The 14,767-nt window shown below is 48.9% G+C and overlaps 1 long non-coding RNA gene across 2 annotated transcripts in view; it reads right to left on the bottom strand.

The window, feature by feature from the left end:
• Positions 1-11,882, bottom strand: part of LOC105729586 (uncharacterized) — a 53,294-nt gene extending 41,412 nt beyond the window's left edge. Inside the window, exons 1-3 of one of the 2 annotated variants that reach the window (XR_001110274.2) lie at positions 11,810-11,877; positions 5,984-7,253; positions 1,078-1,286 (exon numbers count right to left, since the gene is read on the bottom strand). This is a non-coding gene — a long non-coding RNA (uncharacterized LOC105729586). Of the gene's footprint in view, positions 1-1,077; positions 1,287-5,983; positions 7,254-11,809 lie in introns of both variants that reach the window. The other variant, XR_001110276.2, reaches the window with a different exon arrangement.
• Between the last annotated feature and the right edge of the window lie 2,885 nt (positions 11,883-14,767).

A 14,767-nucleotide genomic window follows, 5' to 3' on the forward strand; every position in this document is an offset into this window, starting at 1 on the left:
CCAGAACCATATTAATGAGACCCTCTCATATATCCCTCACCTCAACCCCAGGAGAAGGGTGCCTTTCCAAGCCTCATTTTACAGAGAAGGAAGCTGAGGTTTAGTGAGGTTAAGTTATTTGCCCAAAGTTACACAGCGAATAAGCCAGGAGGCAGGCCCCAGAGTTCCAGCTCTGACTGCTCTACCCTATTCAGGAGTACAGCTCTTAAACTCTCCATTGGGGTTTAAGAAAAATCCTCTGTGATTTTTCGGGGTGGGGGGGCTTCCTTCCTAAACAACTGCCCACTGTTTGGGCACCTGGGGCACACCATGACTCTCCCTTCTTCCCTGCACCACCCCACAGCCATGTGGGCAAGCACCCTGCCTCTCCCCAGGCAGGGGATGCCCAATTTGCATAACTTAATTAAATTCTGCATTCTCGTTTTCGGAGGAGCAGGCCTATGAAGGATGCTGAGTGCATGGTCTTAAGGCAAATCAACGCAGATGATGAAAGAGCCTATTTCGGTTAAGCAAATTATGAGGAGGCGGGCGATGTCCTCACTCTAATAATTTCCCGTGAATTATTTATATGGAAACTGCAATTACATCGGGCAAAACAGTGTTGTGTGCATAAAGCTCACTTAATTACCCAACCACCTGTTGGGACACAGGGTCCTCCGCCAGCCCATTTCTTCCCCCAACAGGTCCTTTCTTTGGAAGGGCAGGGAAACTGGGGACGTGAGGCAGGCGGAGCTGGGAGGAAAACTGTGGCTGCGAGGCCAGGAGGCGCGACCTCCACTAAGCACCCAGCCCCCAGACACCCAACCCTGCTGCCTCTGGTCCAGCCTGAAGCGACACTCCCCATTCCCTAGGGCCTGGGCAGCACCTGGCCCTTCAGTGCCTCTATCTCATCCCTGAAAACGAGACAGAAAAGTGAGGAGTAAGAAAGGGAAAAACAAGAGAGGAAGAAACGCGCTCCACACCCTTCCCAGCAAACCCTGTAACCAAAGCAAACGAGATTCCTTTCATCAGTGCCCGGTTGTTTAACTGGAAATGAGGGTTGCCATGGCAACCATCCTGTCACATAGTATTTCTTACCACTTGCCAGCGGGAGAGGCGTTGATGTGGAGCGGAGAACTCCGACTGGGTGAAGAAGGCCAGAGAGGTGGGGGTTGGATTGTTTGTGATCCGTTTGTTAAAACACAAGGTCACACAGGCCTGTCCCTAACCCGGAGCATCTCGGGTTCCTCTCTGTTTCCAGGATCATGTGGGTGGGGCATGGGAAAACAGCTCCTTCTACTCACCCCCTGGGGGAAAAAAAAAAAAAAACATTGTAAATGTCAGAAATATGATGGAACTGTCAAAAATACATGACATCGGTAATACAATAAATGGTGAAACATATATTCTTCTTTGCTCTGTGACAGTAAAAATCACAAAATTTTCTCCTAGTAAAAGTAAAAACAAAGAAAATGTATGACCACCGGGAGAGGATGGACAGGAATCAAGAGTGTTGGTCGCAAGATGGGGGCAAGTAGCCCTCCTTCACCCCCGCATTTTAATCACAATATGTCCAGGGCCCAGGCAGCAGATATGGGTCTGATTAAAGGTGGGCAGAAGGTAAATTTAGTCATGTATGCACTAGACTTGTGGAGAGGTAGGGTTTGGAGATCGGGGCTGCCTCCTAACTGCTGATTACTGAAAGTTGCTGGAGATCAAGAATCCGGGCTTCTAACCCTGATCTATCGCTTACTGCTATACAATCTTAAGAAACTGATTAACAGGGGGAAAGAAAAGAAACTGATTAACAGAAAGATCTTTTAGTTAGCTCTGAAGTTGAAATACAATGACTGCAGTACCCTGATGTACGTCACAATTAATGATGCACATAGCAAGTGGATAAAATAATAACTGTATTTAGTAGCTTAAAATAATGATAATAGTTGACATGCAAGGAACACCACATATATGTCAGCACTATACTGAGCTTCATATACATTTATCATAAATCCCATGTCAGAGACTGAAAAACTGAGACAGAGAGGTTAAGCCATGGGCCCTACCTACAAAGTCAGGAAGTGACAAAGCCAACCTGGAAACCCAGAGCTCTCCGACTCAAAACTCATGCTCGTCCTGGTAGGAGGAAGTCTGGAGATCATAATCCAAGTTTTCCAACAGTCAAGCTCCCAGCCCACATCTCTACTGTAGTTGGTCTCAATCCAGTCTAGGACCGGCTGCTTAAGGGATGAAATGGAGTGTTTTTTCTCCTTTAAAGATTTACCATGTATAAATGTATGAGAATATTAAAGGCAACAATTAACTTTATTGGAAACCTTATATTCTCCAGCCTCATTAGAGCTGCCAACAAGATCTATTATTAGTATTACTATGCAGATACTGTAATAAAAAGGGTATTTAAAGTGGATGGTTTGGCAATGAAATAAAATAGCTTTTCTCTCTCTTTCTTTTCCTTTTCAAGATATATGTGTGTATCAGAGATGGTCTGGAGCAAGGCAAAAGCCCATGAGACCTGAGGACTGAAGAGCTCATAAAATTTCCCTTTGCCACCATTGCAGACAACCAGGACAGTCAGGTGGGGGCGGGAGCTAGAGGTCATCAGAGCCCTCTTAGCCTCTCAGCAGGCTCGCCCCCAATACCAGTTGGAAGAGAAGGATTTCTGCAGGAGAGAAGATCCTGTTTATTCGAGCAGAAATATGCTGTGGGGTCCAGCTGCTGTCTCTGTACAGTTGTGGGCATCTAACCAAATCCTTCTTAGTAGCTTCAGCTTCTTTGATCTCATCCACTCATCCCAAAGATGGGAAGTGATTCCCCTCACCCCTTTCCTCTCTCCTCCTCTATTTACCCCACATCCCTGCCCTGGGTTACGGAAATCAAAACGAAGGGAAGCCTGCCTCCTTATCTTCTATACCCTGGCTTGCTTCCCCTCCTAGCTCAATTCTTTCTTCTCAACTCAAAGCCTTCCTGGATGAGGTGAGAATTTCTCCCAGGTCTGGCTCAGGAACACAGGGAGCATGGGTTGCTTGAGCTTCCCCACTCCTCAGCCTGCTAGCTTCCTTAACACGGAGAATATGCTGCCCGCCCTCCCAAGGCCACCTGTTCCTCCTCCCTGAGCAGTGGCTGCCTCAGTCCCCACTGAACATCCAGTGATGCCCTTTACTAAGAACCTGGGATGGGTGAGTCAGAAGGGGCAGCTGGCATCTGATCTTTGACTCCCTGGAAGCACCCCTGACCTGCTGAATGGAAAAGTCTCAGCTTCACTGGAAGCTCAGTTCTCCTGTGAAGCCTCATAGAGCTGAGCCCACACTTATGATTACTACCCCTTTTATTAAGGCTAATAGTTACTATTTACTGTATGCCAAATACTGACTTGTTTACTCTCCATGGCCACCCTGTAAGGTAGGTACTCCTGTTATGTTCATTTTTTGAATAGGACAAATAAGTTTCAGAGAGAAGGTATAATATACTCAGCCTTCATCAGTGCTCACCTGGACCTTTACAGTAGACTTCTCACTGGTCTCCTTACTGCCACTCTTGATGATCTGCAATTCATTCTCCAGTACAGCAACACCCTGTAAATCTACTGAATGTGTCAACCCTTTTTGTGCCTCAGGGCCTTTGCACTGGTTGTTTCCTCTGTTTCAATAAAATGTTCTTCCTCCATATTACCTCTTTATCATCATTCAGACTTCAACTCAAGGAGACCTTACCTGACCACCTTCATAAGCATGCACCTACCTGTTTTATACTCCACAGTATATCACCACATGTCCAGTACCTAGAATAGTATGTGGCACATAGTAGGTGCTCAGTAAATATTTCTTAAGTGAATATTGATGAACTTATCCAAAGTTACATACTAATCAGAGTTAGAGCAGAGAGTCAAATGCAGGACTGTCTGATCCTTAACCACATTGCACATACGTGTGTGGTTTGGGTGTTCAGGAGAAAGAAGAGTGGGATGGGGGCTTCGTAGGGCCACTCAAAGACAACTCACCAAGAGTTCAAGGTCCTTTATAGGACCCAACTAGAAGCCAAGCAGTGGGAAGGCCAGGTGAGGACATTAAACCGAAGGAAGGAGGGAAGGAAGAAGGGTTGAGCACGTAGTCCTGGGGCACTGATGGAGAGAAGAAAGGGGCTGCAGATTGGAGGCCAGGATCACAAGTGAGCACTGCTTGGCTATGTGATCCCCACTCCAGGCTACCAAGACCCACTAATCCTAAATGACAATCACTGGCTCTTTCTTGCCCCTCTCAAAGAGAGAGAAGACAGGACTGTGCGAGCAGCTGTGGGAAGCCCAGGACCAAGTCTCATGGGCTGGGTACCTGGCTTGAAGGACATACTTTATGAATTCTCCAGTTCTGGACTTCCCTTAGTGAAGTCCGTTTTACCCTGAAACAGCAGTCAAGCTACCTGGGGCAGGCGGGGCTGGGAGGCTCTTCTGTGCCACGGTCCCAATAAGATTTCACACACCCACCTACACCCAGGCAACACTAGCGGTCAGTTGTGCTTTCTGCCTGTGACCCAAGGAAGACTATTTTATACTTCACTTTTAACTTACAACAAAGTGTCTGACATGCCCAACAGTAATCACTGAGCTCGTACTATTGAGCATCATTTTGAGCTCTGGGAAGATGGAAAGAATGCAGAAAACACTATCTCTTTTGGGAGATCTATAGTTTAACTGAGAGAAGGACACACACACACACACACACGGCATACTACTTAACTGCTTAAGAGCACGGACTATGTCAGGCCAGACAGACTCACACCCAAGTCATCACTCAGCCATTTCCTATTTGGGCAATTGTTTCCAGCTATCTAAGTCTCAGACTTCCCGTGTGTGCATACACAACAGTGCACGCATCCCTCACACACTATTGGGGAAGCAAATAGCAAAGCACTTCGTGAGCTGTCTGCCACCCACATGCTCAATAAGTGAGAGGAGTTGTTGTCGTTGTCATTGTTGTTACAGGAAACAGCCCACGGGTCACATATTAAGAAGTACAAATTAATTCATTCATTCCAGGCGGATGCAGCTTATAACTGCTGAGAAGACCCTGATGAAGAAATATCACTGAACGATGCCGTGGGGGCGGGCAGACTTCTTGGAACAGGCAAGTTTTGAAGCTAGGAGATGACTCAGAATATTAGCATATCAAGAATGAGTTCTAGGGCTTCTCAACTTTTCCTTTTTTACATTATAGCACACAGATAAAATGGCAATATTTGCTCTGCATGCCGGAGTCAATAGCGCAGGCTACTCGCAGTTAGAGGAGACCTTGCCAGGGGCTATCCTGACCCACCCAGGCATCTCAAGGGCCGAGGGACTTGCCCTGTCAACGCACAGTTAACTTAGTGTGGCTCAGCAATGTGGCGCAGCAACCTAGTGGGGAGCTCTGGTTTAGAACAAGCACATCAATTGACAGATGACCAAACAGAGTTGGGGAGCAGAAGTGACTTGGCTGAGATCACTCTGGGCCAGCACCAAGCAGAGAACCAAAGGTCCTATACTATATTGTCTGTTCTCAAAAGATAGGAGGACAACAGGTCATGTGAGAAGGTCAAGTAGCTCAGCCCAGGGCAAAGGAGTGGGGCTAAATAGCATTAATGGAAGAGACCTGACCCAGTAAATAGTAAATCTAACAGTAGCTAAACAGGGCATCCCGGGTCTCTGGCACTGTGCTAAGCGCTTGACATGCCTTATCTTGCTCATGGTAATGGCCCTATGAAAGGTCACTGTGTTAATCAAATCGTGATGTCAGCTTTGATGGTCACCAGAGGAGAAAAACCGGGGTGGGGGCTGTCTCCAGGGCCATGCTAGTAACACTTACCTGGAGCAGGAAGCAGGCTGATCCTTTAGCCTCAGACCTCCACAGCCAGGGCCAGAGAAGACAGCCCAGAGAAGAATGGCAGATCTTGCTTCATCTGAGCTGAAGGAAGCCCCCCACCCCACCCCCTCATTCTCCTCCTCTACCTTCCTCACCTGCTGCATCCACAGGACAACATGCTTGCCCCCTGCCACCTTGCCATATGCGTCTTCCGCAGCCCATCTCCCAGGTGAGAAGTGTGTCAGCATGACACGCACTCCACCACTATTTAGAAGCTCCCAGCCAGGACTTCTGAAGGTACCAGCAGCATGCAGGGAAGTAACTCACAGACACTCAGCTTAATCAAGGATATGCTTGGCTCAGCCTGCGGCCCAAGTCTGGCTTCTTCCATCTGGATCTGTTAAGGCCCTGGCTGGTTAGACAATGCCTCTTGGCCTCAATCCTTGGATATACTTAATCCTTTCTGGTCAAACCACCCTCTCAGTTGCCACCTGACAGCCTTGGTGCCAGTCTCAAAGGTCTTCCTCCAAGGCTTCTTTGCTTGTGTCCCCTCGGTGTCCCCTCCCTTGGCTGAATGCAGCTCTATGCACCCTACATCTGGCCCTTGTCTTCAGAAGCCCTCTCCTTCTCATGCTAAGTCCCTGCATTTTCAGGCTGTGTTCTGCTCCTGGCCTTCCCTGACACTGTGCCGCCTAAACACAGCTACGACTTTGGGACAGCATGGCAGAAATGGGAATAAAATCGGCATTCTTCCACTTGACTCAGGGAGGCCTGCTGCATGACCTTGCCCTTGCCTCACTCTTCACCTTTATCTCCTGGCAGCTTCTCTCGCACCCTACTCAACCACGCTGATGCTGGTGGCGGGTGGTTGTTTCTTCCATGACACCAAACTCTTCTCCTGCAGGGCTTTGTGCAGGCTTCTCCGTCTGCCTGGAACACTCTTGACCTGACCCCTGCTGATCCTGCTTATCTAAGCTCAATATAATCGCTTATTCAGATGAGCCTTTTCTTACCACCCTCTCTAGAGACTAAGCCCCTCTTTGCTTTTGTCTCTTGTATCATCACCCAGATATTTTCCTTTGTACTACTTGTAAAAATCTAGGATGATATGTTCATCTTCCCACACTCCAAGGTAAACTCCTTGAATGCAGACCATGTCTTCTCATGCTCCATTTTCCCCTTGGCTGGCATAATTCTTGGTATATACTGGGCATTTATTAACAATTTATGGAATGAAGGATTGAATGAGTTATATATCCTAAATTTCAATTCCAACCTCGCTGCTGACTAGCCGTGTGAACTTGGCAAGTCACTTCCTTCTTTGGGACCTCAATGTCTCCTCTGTCGATGGGGATAGAGAGGGAGATGGTTGAAGTCATCCCAAAGGTTCTTCCAGCTCTGCTTCTGCTGCAGCCAGGAGGTAACCTAGAAACCAGCATTAAGAGCACAAAGCACACCTCATCCAAGGAAAGATCTCACTTCCCCACGCTCAAAGTAAGGAACCAGTAGGCAAAAGGTATGAAAAATACTTCCATTATAGGAGAAGTAGCTTGCACCAGCATGAACTGTCTGAAATGGAGGCAGGCCTGGGGCTGGTAGGCCTTGGCAGAGGCCCCAAGGCCCAGTGGGCCACAGTGTGGAAAAAGATGGGGGCCTGCAGGAAAAGCGCCCCAGGCCTTGTCCAGAGCTGGCTGGTGAACAGAGGAAGCCTCTTAGCCTGGGTCCTTGCATTCAACAGAGCTCTGAACCTCTGTGAGGGAGCACCCTGGGACCCGGGATAGACACAGTACTTGTCATCAAAAAAAGGAAGCTGTTTAATCTGTGTTTTAAATTTTAAATGATTCCACCTGAGACTTACTGCTCCTGGCCTCTCTCATCTCCCAACCCAGCTCTCAATACTTCATTCAAATTCCATTACTGTGCTGACACCCCTCCTGGAGTTGAGTTCATTGCAAAGAGTCCCCTACTTTTATTTCCATATAAGCCTCCCGCTCTCCATCTCTGCAAAGTTCCTTGACCCAAAGGCAGATCCAGAAGCCATGCTGAGATAACCCACTCACTGTTTAATGGGGATGCTGGGCATTCAACAGGTGAACCCCAATTCCAGTAAAGTATCTGAGAGGCTCTGAGCTTCTCAGGGCTCCTGAAATTTGAGATCTCATGGCACATACACTGTTTTATCTCCTCCTCCAACAGCCCCTCTTAGAATTCTTTTATCATGCTGAAGTTTGGGCCAGACATCAACTGTAGGGTTGTGTGTTGGGCCTAGGGTACTGCAAAATCTCACAGACAAGACTCTTCTACATTAGTTCTCTAAGTTTCAAGTGTGTGTCCAACCTCGCCACACGGTCTTGAGCCTTCAATGGCTCTATGGGTGGTTTCACCAGCCACCATGGTGTCAAAAAGCTCTGGGACTTGGGTAGCTTTGACTTTCCAAAGATCTTCCTTTCTCTTTTCGTATTTGATCCACAGCACCCCTAGCAGCAGCCTGCTCTGGTCAAAAAACCAGGATGAGGAGTTAAGGGCCTGATTCCACTCTTTCCCCAGCCATGAGATCAGGCAGGTTACGGCCTCTGCTCCTCCCTCCATCAGGTGAAAAGTGGGCCAAGTGAAGATTAGGTCTCTTGGTTCTAATATTGTAGAGAAGCAGAGCAAGTTTTAACAAGAAAAAATGAATCTGGGGTTCAAATCACCGATATGATTTGCCTGAGATCCCAGGATGGTTGGCTTAAGAACCAGCCCTAGAATTCCTTTCCCGACTTTCATTCTTATTATCTTCACGGGACCACGGGAAGTTCATGGCTACTACACTGGACAGCAAAGATAGAGAACATTTCCATCAAGACAGAAAGTACAATCAAACAGTGCCCGTTTAGAAATCATCTATATATGCCTTTCTCCCCTCAGTTAGATTGGTCTCCTGAAGGGCAAGAACCTTAGCCTCCTCATCTTAACGCCTCCAGTGCCTAGCCCTGTGCTTGGTATCACAAGTGCTCTAACATATGTATCAGATGGAGCTGTTTGCTGGCAGAAAGCCTCGCCACCCAGCTAGGAGCTGGGTCTCAAGCTCAGCCTAGGGAACACTGCTGGAGAGTGGGGTCTGTATGGGATGGAGCATCCCTATCCTCGGATGGGGTGGCCAGGAGCCTGGGTGCTGGAACAAGAGGCCTCACTAATCCATCTGTATTCTACAAGGACAGGTGAAGAGAGCACCTGGTACCAAGGGGGATCCCAGGTGGTAGGGAGCAGACACCATCCATAAAGGAAGCCAGCAGAGGGCGCCACTTCCTCCACCTACATAGACAGCCCCAGCTGGGCAGCCGCCTTGTTAGCACCAGGAGGCAATCCTGCTAATTACCAAACCCAAACTCAGGATTTGTATTTTTCTGAAATGCTCACCCAGGAGGCAAATCTTCTGCCTTAAAAAAAAAAAAGTCAAGATGGATAGGGGGAGAAAAAGCTCATACCAGTACATACTAATTCAATCTAATCTTGGTCATTTCAGTTTCTATAAGAGAGTGCTTTCATAAAGCTACAAAGCTAACATCCATAACTCTCCAGTTTCCCCAGACAGGATACCTCTGCATTAAGTTTCCCATTTATCTTCGGAGATGGCAAATCATCCATTTATAATGGGATCTAATAAAGCGAGCTCCCGTTGCAGTCCCAGCTGCAGGAATGCACCTCAGATCCAGAGACACTGCTTTGGAGCCCGTGATGGCTTCACCTTCTAGGTGTCTGAGTGCAGCTGGGGCGTCAGCACACGACTTAGTTGTGGTGCCATGTGTGTGTTTGGGGGGAGGGTGTGGCCTGCAGGAAGCAGCTACCCTACTCCTACCAGCCAGCCCATAGAGTCCCCCTCCGTCAAGACCAATGGAGGAGCTGGGCTGGGCTTGAGACTTGCTCTTTAAGGTAGGCAGAGCTTCCGGTAGGGATGACAATTTGGAAAGGAATAGGGTTTGGCAGGCTGATGCAGAGGTTTAGCTGAGTAGGTGGGGATGATGTCCCACTGTCACAGGTAAGGTTGCCCCTGAGATGGAGTTTTGCCAGCGGGGTGTTTAATAAGAAGTGGCATGGGACCCACAGCAGCGGTCATGCAGGGTAGGAAGTGAGCCCGGGCAGAGGGAGGAATCCAGGTTTATGCGGCCCAAAGGCAGCCTTGGCACCCCACAAGGAGTTGTGGAGCTGAGAAGGGCCCTTGAGAGACATCCTGAATCCAGCCAAGATGGCCAGGTCTTTCTATTCCCGCATCAATCTGTCAGTGGATGTGGCCACCCCAGAGGGGCACAACCCCGGCACGAGGCTGTCTGCAGCTGAAGTGATCTCTGTAGAGACCGATCATGGAAGCCTATCTGCTGACTTTCCCAGCTGGTCAACATGTTCTTCATTGACAGGAGAGCTGGGCTAGGCTGTATATGATAGTGTCCACCACACCTGCTGAACAACCTGTGTCCCTCTCCTCTCCACCCAAAAATGTGGTTTTTATCGTCTGTACCTGTGACCTATGATGCCAGGCCTTGGGCAGTGGCAGACAATGAGCCCAGCTTGACACTCACTCAGTTCTATGTCCTGAACTTTCTCTGGACAGGTGTCATAATAAAGCCCATAGACCAGGCCTGACTGGCCCCTGGCTCAACATCTGTGGGAAGCAGAAGGACCTTGGCAGTGAAGGGGTTGGGGGCTCAGCCCTCGCTAGTGCTGGCACAGGCTAAGGGGATGCGAAGATCAGGCAGAGCCACATCAACAAACTTTGATGAAGTGTTCTGGGTTCAGAAGATACAGCTCTGCTCTGATGGAGCACAGAAGTCCGCTAAGCCCCTCTTGGGCTTACCCCAAAAGGGGCTTAGCAGACTGCTGTCAGGGGGCTTACCCCAAAAGGGGCTTTGTGGACTGCTGTCAGGGAACCTTCTGACCTGGTAGGGAGGCAGGTTTGGCATCCTCTGCTGTCTCATATGAGTAGGAAATGTCCTCTGCCCAATCCCCAAGCTGGGACAGGGAGTTCTGGGTTGAATCTGGTGCCATTTCCAAAGCCCAGTAGGAGTCTGGCAGTTATCAAGTGTTAGAAATGGAAGGAGGGAATCCTCAGAGGTCCCAGGACCCATACAGGGTAGGGGTCCCCTTGTCTTCCTTTGGGGTCTCCCAGAAGCAGACATGGAGACCAAGATTCAAATGCAAATCATCATTTTGGAGGTGAGATCAGGAAACATCAGAAAGGAAGTGGAAGAGGTACAGGGCGGGAAGGCAGCCAGTGAAGGATTCCTTATCCAGCAAGTTTGCACTGTGGGGAACCCGTGCTTAATCCTACCGGGAACTCTGAGAAACAGTGGAAAACATTTGCCTTGGTGTGAACCCATCCAAGGGACGTGGGAACTGGGACATTTGTGTACCAGCCCCAGTCAGTCATCGCTTGAGGGCTTCTTTCCCAGGGAGAGGGTGTGGGCATTAATTCCCTCGCATTTCCAGTTGATGAGTGGGCAGCAAAATAGACTCTGGGGGCAGAGAAGCCTCTCAGGCAGAGAAATGCAGGTGCTGGCTGCTGAAAGCTGGCCAGTGTGCATTGCAGAAACAGCCACAGGATCTGCTGCCCCTCCTCTGCATCCCCAGGTATGCTCATGTTGCCTCTGATCAAACTCTTCCTGGAACAGGGAGCTTACTACCTCACACGACCACACATTGCATTGCTGGACAGTTCTAGTTCTCAGAAAGCCATTTCTTAAGTTTAGCAAAAATCTGCTCACTGGTCAGTCTTGGTCCAGTGCCTTCCACTAGAACCAGGGTAGGAATTTGTGTCTATATGTTTCACGGCTATCTCCCCGGCATCTATAAAAAACACCTGGCATGTATTGGGTTTCATCAGCCCCCTGCCTCTTAGGAGTCTATGACTTTTTCCTGTTTCTAGTTTGCTTTTCCACTTATACCCACACGTTTAAGCACACAGCACCATGGCTGGAACAAAGCTGATCTCCAGTGCTGGTACTCACCCATTGGACAAGCAGTTGGTGAACTCCTACTATGTGGCAAACACTCTTCCCAAGTGCTCTGGGCTCTGGCTCTCTGGGGCATAAAGTATTAAGACAGAGTTAGAAGGAAAAAAAAAAAACAAAACAAAACAAAAAAACACACCAGGGATTATGATTTTAGGAAAGATGGGAGGTGTTGAGTTCCTCAGGCACAATGAGTCAAGGTACACACGGACACGCCCCCGCTCACAGCTCACTACGTATTCCCTTTAACAGAGCTGACTCTCCCAGTGTGGACACTGAGGCCTGGCCAGCCCTTAAAACACAACCTTCAGGAAAATCAGCCCTTCAGCTCTCCCACCAAACCCTTCAGGAGAAGGCACGAAGAATGGTTTTCCTCACAGTCCCCAGGACACACTTTCTGTTGCCCATTAGGTCTGGGGAACTTGGCTCGCAGAGCCCCTCCCAGAAAGAGCCACAGCTCCCTCTGCCATTTGTGTTTCCTTTGAAATGTCTCTGTGTGTGCAGTTGGGTGGGGGGCGGATTAGCTCCCCTGACTGAAATATGGCTCGGATGCCAGGAAGAGCAAGCTCGAAGCAGCAAGGCGAGTTAAGCTTTCTGCCTCTAGCCGAGGGCTTAGCGGTGCAGATTACAACAGCAGGTGACGAGCGACGTTAGCCGCTGCTGTGGAGACTGTGAAAATCCTGTTACAGGGCAAAGGCGTTTTAGCTACAGCTCCAAATTTCAAAGAATGATTGAGTTGGAACGTGGCAGGCAGGAGGCAACTAGGGACCAAAATTATTTGACTTAAACTGAGAACCAGGCCTGAGGGGGCCACTGGGGTAAAGAATTCTGGAGAGGGACATGGGCGTACTGCCCCTGCCCACCATCCCCTGGGTAAAGACTTGCTCCTCTCTCCCCAACAGCATGCCCCCCTCCTCCTTTCCCCCTCCCATCCCCTCCCCTCCCCTCCCCTCCCCTCCCTTCCCTTCCCTTCCCCTCCGGTCCGCTCCCCTGCCCATCCATAAGCATAAGGAGCTTTCATCTGCCTTGAATCCTGTCTTCCTCACCAATCCATAAGCCTCTGGAGACCAGAGCCCATCTTCAGCCCTGTGGAGTTCAGCACAGCTCCTAGCACATATAAGTGCTCAATAAAGTTTGTCAAATGATCAGTTGGTTACTGCCTAAAGGTGTATCTTCCTTGCCTTGTTCCACCTGGTTCCCGGATTCCCCATACCACACACACAGGCCTAGCATACACACTGAGCACTCCTGGGAACCCTCATCTTTACACAGCCACCCCTGATTCCTTGAAAAAGAAACAGCACCTGGCTGCAGACTGGAATCCAACTGCAAATGACTCACTTAGGGCAAAGGAGCAAGGGAAAGATTTGTGAAACCAGTAAAAGAATGAGGCTTGAGTATTTGCTTTACCCTGTGTAGTGGGAAAATGATAAAGTCACAGCATTTAAGAGTCTTTTCAGGCTGGGCGCGGTGGCTCACGCCTGTAATCCCAGCACTCTGGGAGGCCGAGGCGGGCAGATCACGAAGTCAAGAGATCGAGACCATCCTGGCCAACATGGTGAAACCCTGTCTCTACTAAAAATACAAAAAAATTAGCCGGGCGTGGTGGCACATGCCTGTGGTCCCAGCTACTCTGGAGGCTGAGGCGGAAGAATCACTTGAACCCAGGAGGCGGAGGTTGCAGTGAGCCAAGATTGTGTCACTGTACTCCAGCCTGGTGACAGAGCAAGACTCTGTCTAAAAAAAAAAAAAAAAAAAAAAAGGCTTTTATGCTGGGTTCAGTGGCTCACACCTGTAATCCTAGCACTTTGGAAGGCTGAGGCAGGTGAATCACAAGGTCAGGAGTTCAAGACCAGCCTGGCCAATATGGTGAAACCCCGTCTCTACTAAAAATACAAAAATTAGCCAGGTGCGGTGGCACACACCTGTAATCCCAGCTACTTGGGAGACTGAGGCAGGGGAATCGCTTGAACCCGGGAGGCGGAGGTTGCAGTGAGCTGAGATCCAGCCTGGGGGATAGAGCAAGACTCCATCTCAAAAAAAGAAAAAAAAAAAAAGAATCTTTTCCAGAGTCTTTGAGTCCAACACCCATCACCATCACCACATCGACCCTCCTACTCCTCCACGACCCATATTGGCCTTAAGGGGAAGTAGCTTGAAGTGGAAGAAAGAGTATTTGCGCTTGGAGGCCATTGGGAATCTAGGTTCAAATTCTAGTTTTTCAAGTCGCTTAAACCTTCCGAACCTCTGTTTCATCATCACCAAACTGCCCACCTTATAAACTATACCCTGAGACAACGTCTATAAAGAAATGACTCAGTGGTTAACACACAGTAGAGATTAATCCAATAATAATGGCATTGTTATTTCGGGAATCCTGATTCCCCATATGCTAAACCTCTATCCCTAAGGAAACCCAGTTTACAGAGGACATGAGGTCCCTTGATCTGATTTTATCCTCACAACAACCCTATATGAGGGGAGTGATGATTATTCCCTCTTACAGAGTGGAAACTGGGGCTCACAGAAATAACTTCCCCAAGTTTGCTGGGCTAGAAAATATGAAGGCTCAAATGGAACCCAGTTAACGAGGCTAAAGCCCAGAGCTGTTTTCTATGCCAGAGTACCCGCCAGACAGGAGCAACTGACTATCGCAGGGAACCCTTATCTGGGCGGGACCTATTGTCTGGCAGACAAAGATGTTGAGGGCAAGTCTTTCCTCCCTCCCTTCCTCCCTCCCTTCCTTACTTCCTTCTTTCCACCATGCAGTGATTAAGCGCTTGCCATCTGCTCAGCCGCTAGTAGTGAATATGTGGGATAGAGACGGTCTGGTCCCCGCTGAAGGCAGCTACCAATCCAGCTGAGGAAATGAAACAACAATTACAAGTAATTTCAGAGCACTGGGTCATATTCCCAGAGGACTATCATGGCGCTTCACATAAAATGCACATGTGG

This window comes from Aotus nancymaae, unplaced genomic scaffold (assembly GCF_030222135.1).
Source record: "Aotus nancymaae isolate 86718 unplaced genomic scaffold, 86718_ANA_hifiasm-v0.15.2.pri h1tg000012l, whole genome shotgun sequence".
Lineage (NCBI taxonomy): Eukaryota > Metazoa > Chordata > Mammalia > Primates > Aotidae > Aotus > Aotus nancymaae.